Consider the following 14,690-nt stretch of genomic DNA (forward strand, 5'->3'; position numbering starts at 1 on the left):
TTCCTACCCCTGTGCTCCCTGGAAGCCCCGCTCCTCTGCCAAATTGAAAGCCTACACCTTGTCTAAAGTGAATTCATACAAGTAAATCAGCTGGCCTCATGCCTTTCTTTCCCCTTCTAGCGTATATTGACTTTTGTCTTCCCTGGACTCTTAATTTTCTGTACCAGACAATGTTGTATGATTTCATAATAAATGCTATGTAGCATTCCATGGTTGTTTTGTGCTTGTCTCTCCAACTAGAATATATCTCTATGGACAGGACGCCTTTCTCATATGTCATTAAAATAAGATGAGGTGTTTGAATGCACATAGCATAATGTCATGTGCATAGCAGGAGCTCAGAAATACTTTTTCTTTTATTCATCCTCTCCTTTCTGTTTTTCTCTCCCTTTAATTCTCTTTTTGTTCTTTCTCCTTTGTATCCACTGAAGCACTTACTGTAGTGCTGAAGTCCCAAGAAGTACTAAATAAATACATGTGAACATAAACTTACTATATTTTACTGTCCAGAATCCCCCTTTTATTCCTGAGAATGTGAGGTTCCTTTTTGTAAAATGCCTTATGATGAGTTTATTCAAAATGATTCCTTTCTTCCCTCATTAACTCTGAGGAGAAAAATAAGCAATAGCCAAGTTAGAGGCATGTGTTGGATTCAGCTGGACCCTAATAATATGTCTGGTATCCTAATTAGGTTTCCTCTGAATATCCTTGAGTGAATGCTGGACTACAAATTACACCAAGATAAGCACTGTGTGGTGTTCTATGCTGTATCCCCTGTACCAAAATGTGGAAACAATACAAATGTCAATCAACTGATAAATAGTTGACCAATAAAAAATGGTATATCCATACAATGGAATATTATTTGGCCATAAAAAAGATGAAGTATTGATTCACAAGACAGTATATATGAACCTTGAAAATTTTATGTAAATTATAAGAAATCTGACACAAAATGCCACTTATTATATGATCCCATTTATATGAAATGTCCAGAATAGGCAAATCTATATAGACAGAAAGTAGAATCACATTTTTTTTAGGGCCAGGGTGGGGATGAGGACATGCAGAATGGTACTGATAGCTAATGTGTGCAGGATTTCTTTCTTTAAATTTTACTTCAATTCTCCCAAAAAACAAATACTTAAGTATTATTATTCCCATTTTCCAATTAGGAAATTGAAATATCAAAGGTTAAATAATGCCCAAGGTTATACAGAGTGTGAGTTTAGGCTGGGATTGTCTCCAGTCAGGGTTTCTTTTTGGGATGACGCAAATGTTCCAACGTTGACTGTAGGCTGGGCGCAGTGGCTCACACCTGTAATCCCAGCACCTTGGGAAGCTGAGGCGGGCAGATCACTTGGGGTCAGGAGTTTGAGACCAGCCTGGGCAACATTGTGAAACCCTGTCTCTACTAAAAATACAAAAATTAGCCGGATGTGGTGGTGCCCACCTGTAGTCCCACCTAGTTGGAAGGCTGAGGCATGAGAATTGCTTGAACCCAGGAGGCACACATTGCAGTGAGCCAAGATTGCATCACTGCACTCCATCCTGGGTGACAGAGCAAGACCCTGTCTCAAATAAATAAATAAATAAATAAATAAAGTTGACTGTAATGGTTGTACATATCTGTGAATACACTAAAAGCTATTCAATTATATACTTTAAATGATTGAATTTTATTCGTGTGAATTTTATGTCAATAAATGGGTTAGTAAACTGACCCCAAAGTATATGCTTAATAGATATTATTATTATCAGTGAAAAAAGTCAGAAACCCTGGGGATGAGCTTTGAGATTCAGTAATTTTTAAAAGCTTCCAAAGTGATTCTAATATTTTCAGCTGCAACTAAGAAGCTCTTTGCTAAGTGAATAAATGGCTGAATTCTATGTAAGCATTGATTGAATAAATCAGTGAATGGATGGATGACAGGGGTGAGCCTTGCTCCTCTTTTTTTTTTCTTTTTTTGAGGCAGGGTCTCAGGCTGGAGTGCAGTGCTATGATCACCGGTCACTGTAGCTTCGATCTCTAGAGCTCAAGTGATCCTCCTACCTCAGCCTCCCTAGTAGCTAGGATTATAGGCACATGCCACTATGCCCAGCTAATGTTTGTATTTTTTTCCTTTTTTTCTTTTTTGTTGAGATAGGGTTTTGCCATGTTGCCCAGACTGGTCTCAAACTCCTGGGCTCAAGCAATCCTCCTGCATTGGCCTCCCAAAGGGATGGGATTACAGGCATGAGCCACTGCACCCTGCCCAGCCTTGCTTCTTTTGCCTGGCTGGGAAAGTCCAAATATCTGGAGCATTGCAGGAGATGTCAATTTGATCTGGAAGCCCAATTGTTTCTATTGTCACAGAATGATGTGCAGGGTGGGGCCCTACCAACACTTCCATGACATGCCTACCTGCACCCTGACTTCTGGGTAATTCAGCAAGTGGGCTGCACATCGTTAGAGAGCATACGTCAAAGGATTAGAGCTCTTTTCAAGGAAGGAGCTCTGTCCACACAAAGCACAATATTATTGCATTTTTATAAAGCTGTATGAATTTTCATATACCATCTGCCTGTTATTTTTACAAGTTCCTGCCTAAAAGTAGGTTTGCATTTATGCTGTCAGAATTTGAAGGCATAATTGTGATAGTGTTCCTTATAATTATTATTGCATTTTCTTCCCAGTGGCTATTTGTTTTATTATGAGTTTTATTTTTCTCCCAGGAAAACCTCCATGAGTGAATCAAATGCATATAAATGAAGGCACTCAGATACCATCCATAGACAGCATAAGATGGTTAGACTTTCAAAGTTAATGAGCTAATGTATTGCTAATCAACCCAGCTTACAACATAATTTAATAGATATAATTGAAATACTGAATAGAATCAAGCATGTAGCATTTTGAACTATTTCTATTCTGCATTCACTTTCATTAAACAGAAGTTAGAAGTGTGTGTGTGGCCTTACTCTTTTATTAGCCATGCCTAATATCAGCAAACATATTGGAACAAGTACACGGAACTTTTAATCCAGAGCTTTCTAAGCACATATCACTTATATTGACCAGTTATGATTCTTAGCCTTTAGCACATGATAAAAAAAAATTGGCCGGGTGCGATGACTCACTCCTGTAATCCCAGCACTTTGGGAGGCCGAGGCAGGCGGATCACGAGGTCAGGAGATCGAGACCATCCTGGCTAACACAGTGAAACCCCGTCTCTACTAAAAATACAAAAAATTAGCCAGGTGTGGTGGCGGGCGCCTGTAGTCCCAGCTACTCGAGAGGCTGAGGCAGGAGAATGGCGTGAACCCGGGAGGCGGAGCTTGCAGTGAGCGGAGATTGCACCACTGCACTCCAGCCTGGGCGACAGAGCGAGACTCCATCTCAAAAAAACAAACAAACAAAAAAAAAAATCACAGGGCAGTTGGGCCTTGCACAACCCAATGTACAGCTCAGACACCAAGCAGCTTTCCTGACTCTGGGTTCAGTGTGACCCTTTCTGGAGGAACTGAAAGGCATGGGCAGCGTGCCGTACCCCAGCGTGAGGCATGGCAGATAGGACTGCTTGCCTTTAAATGCCAGGCCGAAACTCAGTCCCCTGTGCAGAATCTGTCATGCCCTGAAATCTCCTTTCTACAGGGGGCTTCTTGCTCTTTTTGGTATGTGGTTGCATTAGCTGTTATCCTTTGACATCACTGGTTTTTGGATCCCTTAACTTTATAGTTAGGCCTTCAGTTCTAACACTCCTGATATCTCACAGTTCCTGTGAGTTTTTGTCAATGCATCTTCTTGTAATATTCATGGCAAAATTTGCATCTGCTTAGGTTAAAGATGAGACCTGCCAGATGTAGTGATCTTAGTTTACCAAAATTGTCACACACAGATGCATACACACACACACACACACACACACACACATTTTCTATTCTAAACTCTTAACCCTGTAGAGAAGTATAATATGTTCATAGTGGCAACATGGAAAAGTCATTTCTAGCAAATCAAAATTTACAGAATCCTGCCCAAAGTACTATATTCTTGATTAATATTAATTAGATGTTAGTGTCCAGTATTATGGAAACTACAACTGCCAAATTCATAGAGAACATCAAGGAGAGGTAGTGGGAAGCATATTGAATGCATAGTAGGTGTTCAAAAAATATTTCAATTCATTTCACAGAAAGCACTGATTTAATAATTGCATACAACTGTGGAGACACAAAACCAAATGAAACAAAGCAACAGGCTTCCTCTCAATGGCATGTTTTAATTGGAAGTTCAGAGGAAAATGCAAATTTTCTTTCAGGATTGAAAGACAACTGAGCAACTCTTTTCCAGACTTCAAAAATCTTTGCTAAATCACAAGCATTCCTATACATAAATAACAGACAAACAGAGAGCCTAATAATGAATGAACTCCCATTCACAATTGCTACAAAGAGAATAAAATACCTAGGAATACAACTTACAAGGGATGTAAAGGACATCTTCAAGGAGAACTACAAACCACTGCTCAAGGAAATAAGAGAGGACACAAACAAACGGAAAAACATTCCATGCTCATGGATAAGAAGAATAAATATTGTGAAAATGGCCATACTGCAAAAGTAATTTATAGATTCAATGCTATCCCAATTCAAGCTACCACTGACTTTCTTCACAGAATTGGAAAAAACTACTTTAAACTTCATATTGAACCAAAAAAGAGCCCGCACAGCCAAGACAATCCTAAGCAAAAAGAACAAAACTGGAGGCCTCATGCTCCCTGACTTCAAACTATACTACAACTCTACGGTAACCAAAACAGCATGGTACCAGTATCAAAACAGATACATAGACCAATGGAACAGAACAGAGGCCTCAGAAATAACACCACACATCTACAACCATCTGATCTTTGACAAACCTGACAAAAACCAGCAATGGGGAAAAGATTCCCTATTTAATAAATGGTGTTGGAAAAACTGACTAGCCATATGCAGAAAACTGAAACTGGACCCCTTCCTTACACCTTATACAAAAATCAACTCAAGATGGATTAAAGACTTAAATGTAAGACCTAAAACCATAAAAATCCTAGAAGAAAACCTGGGAAATACCATTCAGGACATAGGCATGCGCAAAGACTTCATGTCTAAAACACCAAAAGCAATGGCAACAAAAGCCAAAATTGACAAATGGGATCTAATTAAACTAAAGAGCTTCTGCACAGCAAAAGAAACTATCATCAGAGTGAACAGGCAACCTAGAGAATGGGAGAAAATTTTTGAAATCTATCCATCTGACAAAGGACTAATATCCAGAATCTACAAAGAACTTAAACAAATTTACAGGAAAAAGAAACAACCCCATCAAAAAGTAGGCAAAGGATATGAACAGACCCTTCTCAAAAGAAGACATTTATGCAGCCAACAAACATATGAAAAAATGTTCATCATCACTGGTCATTAGAGAAATGCAAATTAAAACCATAATGAGATACCATCTCATGCCAGTTAGAATGGTGATCATTAAAAAGTCAGGAAACAACAGATGCTGGAGAGGATGTGGAGAAATAGGAATGCTTTTATGCTGTTGGTGGGAGTGTAAATTAGTTCAACCACTGTGGAAGACAGTGAGCAATTCCACAAGGATGTAGAACTAGAAATACCATTTGACCCAGCAATCCCATTCCTTGGTATATACCCAAAGGATTATAAATCATTCTACTATAAAGACACATGCACATGTATGTTTATTGCAGCACTATTCACAATAGCAAAGACTTGGAACCAACCCAAATGCCCATCAATGATAGACTGGATAAAGAAAATGTGGTGCATGTACACCATGGAATACTATGCAGCCATAAAAAACGATGAGTTCATGTCCTTTGCAGGGACATGGATGAAGCTGGAAACCATCATTCTCAGAAAACTATCACAAGAACAGAAAACAAAACACCTCATGTTCTCACTTATAAGTGGGAGTTGATCAAGGAGAACACATGAACACAGGGAGGGGAACATCACACATCAGGGGCTGTTGGTGGGTGGGGGGCTAGGTAAGGGATAGCATTACGAGAAATACCTAATGCAGGTGACGGGTTGATGGGTGCAGCAAACCACCATGCCACATGTATACCTATATAACAAAACTGTGCATTCAGCACATGTATCCCAGAACTTTAATAATAATAATAATAATAAAATAAAATGATGAAATGAAACTGAAAAAAAATTCTTTGCTTTGGACAGTGGGTTTTTCACTTTAGTATGGATCAGAATCACCAGGACGGCTTGGGAAAACAGATTGCTGGGCTCTACCTCCATAGTTTCCAATTCACTAGGTTAGGGATGATGCCCCACACTTTCATTTCTAACAACTTCCCAGTTCATGCCAATGCTCCTGGTTGTAGGATGACCAACCATGCTAGCTTGCCCAGGACTGATGGGTGTTCCTGGATATGGAACTTTTAGTGCTAAAATGGGACACTCCTGGGCAAACCAAAATGGTTGGTCACCCTGCTGGCCCAGGACTTTGCATACCACTAGTCATGGTGGTTGTACGGTAATCAGCAGGGCACCCTACATGTTCAGGCAACACCAGCATCCCTTGCTGTCCCAATTGTAGATAGTCAAGCTCAGTGTGATGGTTAATTTTATGTGTCAACTTGACTGGGCGGAGAAGTGCCCAGTTTAAACATTATTTCTGGCTATGTCTATGGGGATGTTTCCAGATGACATTAGCATTTGAACTGGTGGACTCCATACAATAGATTGCCCTCTGCAATGTGGGTGGGTACCATCCAATCAGTTGAGGGCCTAAATAGGAAAAACAATGGAAGCAGGAATTTGCCCCTTTTTTGCTTCCTGCCTGCCTGCCTGCTTAAGCTGTGAAATGGGTCTTGTCTGCCCTTGGAGAGGATTTACACCATCATCTCCTCTGGTTCTCAGGCCTTTGGACTCAGGTTGGCTACACCACTCGCTTTCCTGAGTCTCCAGCTGGTCATGTCACTTCCCTGTCCCCATAATCATGCGAGCCAACTTCTCACAATAAATCTCTTCCAATAGCTGTATCCTATTGGTTCTGTTTATCTGGAGGACCCTGAGGAATACACTCAGTAGATGAACCAAGTAATAGAGCGAGGAAGTTCTTATACTTGGAGACTCAGTGTAAGCAGTCTGGTGCACTTCCCTGACCCAGTTTCTAGCCCTCTGCCCTGTCCCACTCTAAACCCTCCCAAGTACTGGGACTAGAAGATGTCTTCAGTTGAGGTCTTTTATTTTCTCCAGATGAGATCTGTTTTGATGCAAGTTGCCTGGATCCACCTTGAGGGGTGATATGTGAAGGGACGTGGAAGGAGTAGACTTCTGGGTCAGACAGACGTACTTTTGGTTTTTTGTTTTGTTTTGTTTTGTTTGAGACAGAGTCTCACTTTGTCACATAGACTGGAGTGCAGTGGCATGATCTCAGCTCACTGCAACCTCTGCCTCCTGGGTTCAAGCAATTCTCCTGCCTCAGCCTCCCGAGTAGCTGGGATTACAAGTGCCTGCCATCACGCCTGGCTAACTTTTGTCACCCCTGGCTAGATTTTGTATTTTTAGTAGAGATGGTATTTCACCATATTGGTCAGGCTGGTCTCGAACTCCTGACCTCAAGCAATCCACATGCCTTGACCTCTCAAAATGCTGGGATTATGGGTGTGAGCCACAACACCCTGCCGCAGACCTACTTTTGAATCTACCACTTCTCAGGCCTGCAGCCTTGTCTATGTCACTTAATCTTCCTGAGCTTCAGTTTCATCATGTAGAAAACGAGGATTATAATGTATTCCTCACAGACATTGTCATGACAGTTGTTATAAAGATTAAAGTGAAGGTATGAATTAAGTCTTATGGATGATGCCTGGCACATAGTAGGTGCAAAATAAGTCTAAACTGTGATCATAAAAATCCTACACTGTTGGTGAGAATGTAAAATAGTACACTCATTATGAAGAACAATATGGAGGTTTTGCAACACTCTAAAAATAGACCTACCATATGACCCAGCAGTCCCACTGCAAGGTATTTATCCAAAGGAAAGGAAATCAGTATATCAAAGGGATACCTGCACTGGTACATGTTTATTGAAACATTAGTCACAATAGCCAAGATGTGGAAGTAACCTAAGTGTGTATCACCAGATGAATGGATAAAGAAACTGTGGTATACAATGGAGCACTGTTCAGCCATAGAAAATGAAATAATGTCATTTGCAGCAATATGGATGGAACTGGAGGTCATTACGTTAAGGGAAATAAGCCAGGCACAGACACAGAATGACAAATAATTGTATGTTCTCACTCATATGTGGGAACTAGTGAAGTGAATTTAATGGAATTGGAGAGTAGAATGATAGATACCAGAGGTTGGGAAGGGCGTGTAGGTGGGCGGGGGGATGAAGAGAGGTTGGTCCATGAATACAAACATACAGTTCTATAGGAGGAATAATTTCCAGTGTTCAATAGCACAGTAGGGTTACTATAGTTAACAATAATTTATTGCGTAATTCAAAATAGAAGAGAACATTTGAAATGTTTCCAACACTAAGATGTGATAAATGTTCAAAGTGATGGATATCCTAAATAGCATGATTTGATCATCACACAATGTGTGCATGTATCAAAATTTCACCTGTTCTCCATAAATATTTACATTTATTGTGTATCAATAATATTTTAAAATTCTACATCCTAACACCCATTATTGGATCCTTAAGATCACAGCAAAAATACTAAAGTGGAAACTTTGCCCTGCCCCAAAGTGATGTTCAGTGTTGCATGATTGCTGATATGAAGTACTTCGACTTTGTTTTGCAACTTAAAAGCCCCAATGAAAGAACAGAAGAGGTCTCAAATAAATCACTTATGTTACTGAACAAAAATTCTAAGAGAAATAACTCCCTTGCCTACATGGATAATAAGGAGTGTTAATGAGTTAAGAATCATTTTAAACATTTTCAGTTAACAGATGGTGAATGTGAGGTCAGACTGGTTCTCTGCTCTTGAACCCTGTTTTCTGTTGTTTAAAATGTTTATCAAGACAATACGTGCACAGCTGAACATAGATCCTTGTCAGGAGTTTTTGATTTTGCCCTTTGCCTTGTGATCTTTGTGACCTACTCCCTGTTTGTACACCCCCTCCCCTTTTGAAGTCCTTAATAAAAACCTGCTGGTTTTGCAGCTGAGGTGGGCATCACGGTCCTACCGATATGTGATGTCACCCCTGAAGGCCCAGCTGTAAACTTCCTCTCTTTGTACTCTTTCTCTTTATTTCTCAGCTGGCCGACACTTAGGGAAAATAGAAAGAACCTACGTTGAAATATTGGGGGTGGGTTCCCCGATACCCCACTTTTCTGCTTTTCCAGGTTCATCTTGTGAAGGGCTCAGTCTATCTCTCTCACTACTGGCACTTAAGAGGTTGAGCTCAGGGATGCTGCTAAATGTCTTGCAATGCACTTGGTAGCCCTCCAACAGCAAAGAATTATGTTAGCCCCAAGTGTCAATAGTTTCATGGTGGAGAAACTCTATTTTATGCTTTCACTTCTCAAATTGCTGTCAGAGGATAGTATACACTATTTTGCAGACTCAAGGCAAACACTTTCATAAAGCATCAAGTTTGTTCATAGATCTTAGGATCCCCTTTTCAAACATTAAAGCAAAAATGGATATTATATAGTCTAGAATACAAAATATTTTAAGATACTACTTTTAAAACAATTTTATAAATTCTACTCACATAGTATTATCATAAGAATTAGAAGTATTATGATAGGCAGTTAACTTTTTGTATTGTGGTAAAAGACATAGAACATATTATTTATCATTTTAACACTTTTCAAGTGCACAGTTCAGTGGCATTAAGTAAATTCACATTGTTATACAATCATCACCACTATGCTTCTCTAGAACTTTCTCATCTTCCCAAGCTGAAACTCCTTACTCATTAAATGCTAACTTCCCATTTCTCCTCCCCGCAGACCTGGCGCCCATTATTCTGTCTCTATGAGTTTGACTATTCTAGGTATTGGATATAAGTGGAATCAGATTATTCCTTCTGTGACTGGCATATTTTAGTTAGCATGATGCCTTCGAGGTTCATAGGTTCATCCATGTTCTAGCATGTGTCAGTATTTCCCTCCTTTTAAAAGCTGAAAAATATTCCATTGTATTCATGCACCACATTTTGTTTATTCATCTGTTGATGGATACTGGGTTGCTTCTGCATTTTTAGCTATTGTGATTATGGGTATACTAATGTCCATTTGAATCCTTGTTTTCAATACTCTAGGTTATATCCCCAGAAGGGGAGTTGCTGTCTATGTTTTTTTGAGGGACTGCCATACCATTTTCCACAGCAGCTGCAGTATTTTACAATCCCACCAGCAATACACAGGGGTTCTAATTACTCCACAACTTCACCAACACTTGTTTTTTTTTGGGGGGGGGTTGTTTTTATTAATAGCGACACTAATGCGTGTGAAGTGGTTGTGCATTGTGGTTTTGGTTTGCATACCCTTAATGATTTGTGATGGTGAGCAGCTTTTCATGTGTCTATCTGCCATCTGTATATCTCTTTAAAAAAATGGCTATTCAAGTCTTTTGCCCATTTTAAAATTGGGCTGTTTGTTTTTTTGTGGTTGTTGTATTGTAATGACAAAACTCTTGAAGTATAAGTTTGAATCTGCTCTGCTTTCTGGTTCTGTCTCCAGAGCACTAGGACTCACTCTTTCTTGGAATTCAGCAAAGACCTTGGGATCTTGGCTTTCAGCTCTTGGTCATTTGTTGATGAATTTAGCACTAATAATTTAATGGCTGATAATGGGCTAATACATGACCTCTCAGTCCATAATTACACTTACTTGCGTGGTTCCCAGAAAAGATGATGTCTTAACTCAAAGAAATGAGTTCCAGTTGGTGAAACTTCTGCCACATAGGGGAAATTATCTTTGAGTAGAGCAACTTTGTTTCTCACTCCATACCATTTAGGCGGTCCTGCACTCACGAATTTGATTTTACAAATTGCATGTGTTCTTTCCGACTCTTTGCTCCCATATACAATAGAAGAAAAACTAATAACCCTCACATTTGTATTGCATTCATCAGAATGAGCTTGAGGGCATGTTTTTCCTTGCTTTCACAACAGATTAAGAGTTCCCTTATAACATGATGCTGTGCTGCTTCTTTTTCTGATTGTTTGAATTCATACTTAAAAACTGAATAGGTCTGAACTGAAAGATTTTGTTTCTGCATGTCAGAAACTGAAACTCACCCAAATATGTTGGAATTCTGTGCACGGGCAATCAGAGCTGCCATGCCTTTTTTTATGGAATGGGCATCTGCCTCATTTGCTCCTATGATCAAGTTCATGTGTATATCTTCCTGATAGGATAATCACAGATGAGATTTCTATAGTGTTTGCTATCTGCCAGGTATTGTGGTGACTCCTCTCTCTCTGTCATCAAAAGGCTTGGAACCCACTTCCAGAGCTTTCACTGCCATGTTTCTAGGGTTTCTTCTCCTGAAGGCAAACTACACCATTACTGTGCATACCTCTAGCCTGAAGAAGTGGTTCTTCTGAGGGCTGTAGATCATACTCAGATTAGAGTGTCCACCCATATACATACAAGACAGGATGGTGCAGTATTGAGCTAGGAGAAGAAGGGGGTGGGCTGACTTTCCTTTGTGAAAGCAAAATAAATCTCGATACCCTCCAAATCACTAAGCCAAAGGGAAAAGTCAAGCTAGGAATTGCTTAAGGCAAACCTGCCTCCCATTCTATTCAAATAAAAGATCGCTACTAAGATAAAAAACAAACAAACAAAAAAACAAAACTACATACCTCCCTCACAATTTGTGGACAAATGACAGACAGAACTCAAAGTCATCCCTGTGCTCACTGAGATAAATGCATATGTGATTGCTTCCTTTGGAAAAGCTAATCAGAAACTCAAAAGAATGCAACCGTTTGTCTCTTATCTACCTATGACCTAGAATCCCCCTCCCTGCTTCAAGTTGTCCTGCCTTTCCAGACTGAACTGATGTACATCTTACATATATTGATTGATGTCTCATGTTTCCCTAAAATGTCTAAAACCAAGCTGTGCTCCGACCAACTTGGGCACATACGGTCAGGACCTCCTGAGGCTGTGTCACGGGTACGTGTCCTCAACCTTGGCAAAATAAACTTTCTAAATTGGTTGAGACTTGTCTCAGGTATTTTGGGCTCACACCTTGTACCACCAAATTCTTGTGAAGAACTCTGAGGAGTCATGGAATTCTGCAAACCTGGACTTCCAGGTTGTTACAAAGGTATGTTTATAAAGGTAAGAGAATTAAACATGTTTTATTCATCAGTTTGTTAACCTTTTTTGGACTTATGGTATGTGGACCTACATTTGTACTCTTGTCCCAGTTTTCCAGAAATGTTAGGGGCAGGTGTATTTTAGGCTTTGTGTTTGTAAGTGTAGCCAGAAGGTCTCAAAAGTCTACCAGTGAAATTGAGTAGTAGTGGTTGGTGGAGGTGAGGGAAGAAAAGAAGGAGGACAAATACTTGTCTGGGCTTCTCATTTTCCATTTAACTGGAAAATTCCAGTAAAATGAATGGCTTAGTATACAAACTCTGGAACCAGACATTCTGGGTTTTAATCTTGCCTGTGCAGTGTGCTAGCTGTATAACCTTAGGCAAGTCACTTAACCCCTATGTTTTTCAGTGTTCTCATCTGTAAAATGGGGAGGACATTAATCTATCTTGTATGATATTAACATGCTAAAAACAGTGCTTCACAAGTTGTATGTTCTGTGGGTTTGCTTTTTAAAATTATTTCCATCTGAGTATAGTGTGACATGGTATGCAAAGATCCTGAGGAATCTCTACACAGGGGCATCCCTATTCATTGGGCATTTTCCAGTCCCCAGGATAATATGAGCACCCCAGAAGATGATCAGAGTGAAACAAGTTATTCTGAATGTCGGTTTCCCTAAAGGGTGGGAGGAGGAAAATTTGATTGGGGCATGCCTGTTACTTGTTTTTGGCCTCCCAGAGTAGTAGGAAGGCCTGGGTAGTGATCTCTTCTGGGTAAGTGTTTGTGGTGAGAGTCCCTGGAGGGTTGGTGAGCCTCTGCTTGGAGGGCTGGGTAGTCACCTGTTCCATTATAGGCTGAAGACTATAAGATGGACAGCAGTGTTCCTCTTTTCCTGACGTCACTTCCTATTGAACTTGGCATCTTTGGAATTGGCTAGGCAGAGGCTGTGGCCACATTTGAATAACGCATATTGAAATAATGTGCCATGGAGGCCACATAATAGTTTCTAAGGTCCATGGCCCCAAAGCAGTAGTGACTTCAGCCAGATCAAACTTTCAGGTTGGAATGTTTCCTACTAGGCACCTTTGGAACCCAAGGTTGTGGAGTTCTGTCACAGCCAGCTGCATCAGTAAGGGATGAATGGCAGGGTTTATGGACCCCAGTAAGCACTCCTGATGGTTTCTAGCAATATTCTATAAAAGACTGAACTTTCTTTCTTAATTTTGATTTTTTATTTTCCTTTAAGTTCTGGGATACATGTTGCCGAACGTGCAGGTTTGTTACACAGGTTATACATGTGCCATGGTGGTTTGCTGCACCTATCAACCCATCATCTAGGTTTTAAGCCTTGTATGCATTAGGTATTTGTCCTAATGCTCTCCTTCTCCTTTCCCCTCACCCTCCAACAGGCCCCAATGTGTGATGTTGCCCTCCCTGTGTCCATGCGTTCTCACTATCAACTTCCACTTATGAGTGAGAACCTTCGGTGTTTGGTTTTCTGTTCCTGTGTTAGTTTGTTGAGGTTGATGGTTTCCAGCTTCATCCATGTCTCTGCAAAGGACATGAAGTCATTCTTTTTATGGCTGCATAGTATTCCATGGTGTATATGTACCACATTTTCTTTATCCAGTCTATCATTGATGGGCATTTGGGTTGGTTCCAAATCTATGCTATTGTAAATAGTGCCGCAATAAACATAGGTATGCATGTGAACAGACTGAACTTTCTACATTGAAACAGATGGGATCTCAGGGCTATTGTGATTTCTGTAATAGGGTTAACATGACCTCATTTGTATTCACTGGTTGGCAAGTCCCAGGACTTTTGGGTTCCCCCACATTTTTAAAGAATGGAAAGACATGGTTAGATTTGAGACTTTGGACATGCTGGTATATGTAGAAATGAGGTGGGAGTTTAGGAGAAGTAGCAGTTAAGAAACGATTATAGTAGTGTTCTGGTGCTAAATGATGAGGGGCTAAACTAAGACAGTGATGGTAGGTATGGAGTGGAGGGGGGAGTTTTTTTTCCATAAGTTATTGGGGTACAGGTGGTATTTGGTTACATGAGTAAGTTTTTTAGTGGTGATTTGTGAGAATTTGGTGCACCCATGACCCGAGCAGTATACACTGCACCATATTTGTAGTCTTTTATCCCTTGCCCCCTCCCACCCTTCCCTCAAAGTCCCCAAAGTCCATTGTATCATTCTTATGCTTTTGTGTCCTCATAGCTTAGCTCCCGCTTATCAGTGAGAACATACGATGCTTGGTTTTCCATTCCTGAATTACTTCACTTAGAATAATAGCCCCCAATCTCATCCAGATTATTGCAAATTCTGTTAAAGATGTGAATCTCTAATGGTGGAAGTTTCCAA

This window comes from Pongo pygmaeus, chromosome X (genome assembly GCF_028885625.2).
Source record: "Pongo pygmaeus isolate AG05252 chromosome X, NHGRI_mPonPyg2-v2.0_pri, whole genome shotgun sequence".
In the NCBI taxonomy this organism is placed as follows: Eukaryota; Metazoa; Chordata; class Mammalia; order Primates; family Hominidae; genus Pongo; species Pongo pygmaeus.